This window comes from Toxotes jaculatrix, chromosome 6, assembly GCF_017976425.1.
Source record: "Toxotes jaculatrix isolate fToxJac2 chromosome 6, fToxJac2.pri, whole genome shotgun sequence".
NCBI lineage: Eukaryota > Metazoa > Chordata > Actinopteri > Toxotidae > Toxotes > Toxotes jaculatrix.
Window position 1 is genome coordinate 7,052,299 of NC_054399.1, and position 4,831 is coordinate 7,057,129.

The window sequence follows — 4,831 nt, forward strand, 5'->3', positions numbered from 1 at the left end:
TATGTGTTACAAACAGAAAGAAAATGTCTCCAACACATAACTGGACACATTTTGAAGCAGAAGAAAAATCTCTCATTCTATCTTTGGTTCTCTACCTCCTCTTCCCTCTAACCCCATTGCCCCCTCTCTTTCTCTCTTCCTCTCTATATTGATGCGGGTATTTAATTAGTACCATAGACACAAAGTTTCTATTTCTTGTTACTATTGTGCTCTGTTGTGCATAAGTAAGGCACCTTGTTGATAAATCAAAAACAAAAAAGGAAGGACTTTTTAAAAGGAAAAAAAAGAGGGATGCAAGGACCGAGGCCAATGAAGGATGTTTTTTTTCTTTTCTTTTTTTGCATTCTATGTGAATATAGACTCGGAGGAGACATTTACCGTGAGAAAGAGAAAAAAAAAAACAGGGAGCTGCTGAAGAGAAGAATAAATGACGGACGCTTTCTCTCTTTTGGCATTTCATGTCAGAACTGTGGTACTCTCAGCCCCCTTTAAGCTGAGCCCCAGGTATGGGGTAAAAAAAGGAGGGGGACGAAACAATGACCTCCAAATGTCCTAGCTGATTTCAGTGTGTTTTATTGGAGGGTGGGCGGGGGCTAAAGCTCGGGACTCAGTAGTTATCTGTATGGTCTTAAGATGCAACTGTAGCATTTCCAACAATGTAGTCAGATTAGCGGTGCAGATTAGACAAGAGACGGTCATGGTAGAGGAGTTGATCTGGACGTACTGACAAACTTCACGTTGCTGTAAGCAGTGAGTTAAAGTCGCCAACGGAAGATGAGCTAAAGATTGATTTGTGGTATACAGTTCAGTGAGCATAGGTAAATAGCTAGATTCAGCTCTAGGTATTAGGCTGACAAAATGGCATTTGTTTGTAGTGAGAACCAATGTGGCTACCTCACTAAGCTGAGTGGTTTGTGAAACCGCCACTAATACCAAAGATACTGCAGCCTACCGGTCCCAAACTGCCTAGGGGGACATAAACCAAAAAAAAAAAAAAAAAAGAAAAAAAAAAAGAGCCCCCCTCTTTGCCCAAAACTGTTACAGACAAACACACTCACACAATCAAACACATACATACATGTTCACACTAACAGCGCAGTCAGACTGCATCGTGCCACATAGGAGGAGGTGGCTGCCTTGCAGACAGAGTTGAGTGCCTTTTCCCTTCAACCACGGGTGGGACTGCACTGGACACATACACGCACACGCACACACATAGCCATGCGGGTGCATGCAAAAAGCTGCACACCCATTTACAAACATGCACTCACACACAGACAATGCACCCATAATTGGATGGACAGAAAGGGGGGCCAAAGAGAGGGACACAGAGTGGGGGCTGTGTCAGCATTTTCTCCCATATTGACTTTCCATCTTGATACACTAGAATACAAGCACTTTATCATGTAGAAAGTCTATAAAACATTTTCTATACACTATTTATTTGAAACAAAATTATATGTTACTCCTTAATCTGTCAGAGTCTTTGTTACTGTATCGTTGATCTTCTAGTAGCTCACAGCCTTTGTGTTTTCTTTTTTCTTCGCCCTATGTGCTTTTACTCTCAGCCACTTTGCCTCTCTCACATCAGAGATATTTTTGTGTAACAGAGAAAGAGGGGAGTAAAAAGGCAGAGGCTCTAAGCGCTCGGAGGGCTGTAGTTGTAAAATCTTACCACTAAATGTCTCTCTCTCTCTCTCCACTGCGTGCAAGCACAGAGGCTGCACTAGAAAAGTGTGGAAGACTCACTGACAGTTTATAGACACAAATTCTCTCCTCCCTCCACCTTGTCTGTCCAGTCGACCTCTCCCCCTGGCTAGTGCTAAGACTCGGTAGGCGTGTGTTGACAATTAATTCTGAAATACCTCAAAAACCTTTCATGTAAACTTTATGTAATTTAAACTGAAAATAATACTGCTAATGATAACAATGATTATGAAACTATGATACTATGATAGTTAGTTTTGGAACTTGTGACTTGAAGCTTTATACTGTTAAATTCCTTTTATTTGTTTGCTCATTTTTCTCGTACGTTCTCTTGTTTGTTTTTGCTACGGCATGTACTTACTGTTTTCATAAAGGAAAAGACATTGTGAATGTTTCTGTGGAGGGTTACATGAGAAAAGAAGAGACAGCAGAGAAGGCTAGAATCGAGAGAGAGGGGCAAGAGCTACTCACTTTAGATGTTTAGTTCAAAGCTCTTTCATGGGCAGGTACATTTAAAGGGAAAAAAAATGTAAAAACAGAAAAGAAAAAGAAATTATACAAATTTGGGTGGAATTTTAAACCAAAAATTTGATGTTAAACCAAAGGAGGGATAAACCTTTTACTCATTGTTAGCTTTCTTCTGCCTTTAAGTTGTCTTTTCTCTGAAAAAAAAAAAACAATTTCACAGTTACTTTTGAAGGTTCCTGGGTGTGTTCAAGTGCTCCTGATGTTCTTAGAATATTAAAGACCAGCACCTCCTATTGAAAAGAAGGTGCGCTTTTTTCTTTTGTGCATGGATATTGTATAACTGTATAGAAACCAACAGGAATGACCTGTGATTTTGTGGGGAGAGGAGGAGGATGGAAAGACTTGGGAGTGGGTGGAGAAGGGGTGGGGGATATTTTGGTTATTAAAACAAAAAGGGTGGGAGGATTTGGGTTTTAGGCATTGGAGGGGTCCTTGTTTTTAGATTTTCCGTCACTGTTGGATTCACTGGTTGTGTGCATGTGTTGTTGCAACCCTTCCCCTTTCCCCATGTTTCTTTGATGTATATAAATCCAGACAGTAGGGGGCAGTGTGTGCTGGGGGAGGTCAAACTCCTCTCCTCCCAATCAATAGCATTGAATCTTCATTCCTCAGCTTGTGGTCCTCGCTCGGGTCCTGAAATGTGTGTCTTGCTTTTCCAAAGACAGGCTGTTTACTTGGAGTTAATCAGAGGGACACACACAGGCCCGAGCGGCCTTGAATATACCTGTATGTCTGTCTACATGCTTTTCTTCAATTTGTGTATGTGTGTTCATTTGTACCTATGTGGAAGACAAAGTGTTTTCTTTTTTATGTTCCTTTACTATGGGTTGCAATATTTGTCATGCGAAAAATTTGAAACCATTTCTTACTGACTGACTGACCAACCAACCACAGCACCATTCGGCAGCTGATCGTCCCACCGGAGATGTCATCAGCATTTGCTGTCAAACAGCATATGTGCGCGTGTGTCATTTCACTGTGGGATCGAATAGGTTGCCAGTGGGGCTGACGTAGACACCCCCAGTCACACTGTGCTCTCCCTCTTCTGTTACCTGTTAATCAATCAGAACCAAGTGTCTTTGTGATGGTAGAAGACAATCAGTTTCAAAACAAGAAAAAAGGTAGAGAGAGGGCAGGCCAGTGGGAAGGAGGAAAGGCAGGGTGGAAGAACAAAATCAAGGGAAAAGAGGCTGTCTGAATTGTGACGAGCTGTAGTGCCTGACTGCCAAACGACTGCCCCGCCACCCCCTCACCTCACTCTCTGACGCATCCGTCATCCACCCCCATCACAGCCAAATCTGACTGCAAAGTTGCAAAGCTCGACATGACACACAACATTCACACTACTACACAAATTCACTTCCTCCTCATCCCCTGTCACTTTTCACCCTCCTGCCACCATGTAGTGCGATGCAGGAGTACAAAAACAATAAAAAAAAAAAAGAAAGAAGAAAGAAAAGAAAGAAGAAAAGAGCTGTGGTGCAAAGACCACATTTCCCATCACCCGCCACGATTTCCTGCTATTCTAATGATGATGTAACCAGCCGCGAGGAATAAAAATGGCTCCGGTTGGTGGCTTTTGCACAGAGAACTATGCAAACACCTGACCCCCCCAATCTTAATCGTTGCTGCTGGGTCAGAGTGTACAACCCTCAACCCCCGCACCTCCCCTCAACATTTAGACTCTCATACTTTGACCTCCATGACCCCTAACCTCTGCCCTCCTCCCTTCCCATGAGCCCAGAGCAGGCAGAGAAACCCCAGTCACTCAGGGTACAGTAGAGAGTGGCTGGGGAAAGAAGAGCACTACAGCTGCCCATGTTTCATTAGACTGATGTCGTAATAGCTTTACATGAATGCCCCAAACTGCCACTGACATCAAAATGGAGTCCATGTTGATGTTTGCAAGCTTATCCTCCCTGCTCATGGCTCCATTGTTCTACAATGTTTGACTGTCTTTGTCCCCAGAGCCAAGGAAGGGCCACAATCAATGCAAAGACGCTTACATTGTACTTACTCAAGTTTACAAAGTCGTCTGGAGATGGTGGCTTATATTGCACTCAGACAGACGGACAGACACACAGACACAGGCACATGCTGGAGAGGGTGAGTCTGCCTTTTGAGAGTGTTTGCTGAAACCAAAGATGAAATCAGAGGTATGACAATCTGGCTACCAAACCTAGAAGACAATGTTTAGCTCTCTGGGCTGCTCTACGGGTCCTGTGATTTACCGGCCATGTGGACATTCCACCTATTGCACTTAAACACACACATACACACACAGGTAACACACACATACTTCCACACACACACACACCTCCACCCACACAGAAACGAGGGACAAGCCCACTCACGGCGTCTCGTCAGAAAGCCTCTTTTCCCTCCTCCCACTGCAGAAGCCGGAGAGCCTGTGGAGGACTTTTAGTTTCACTCTAGTTGAGACTTTTGAGAAGGAAAAAAATCTGAGTAATAACTGTTACAGAAAAATAAAAACTTAAAAGGATAATATGGGTAAAATTGCGTGTTTTGAAATAAATTAACAAATAAAACAATTGTAAAACAAAGCGGTGCTGTTGGTTTATTGTGTTTGGTTTGA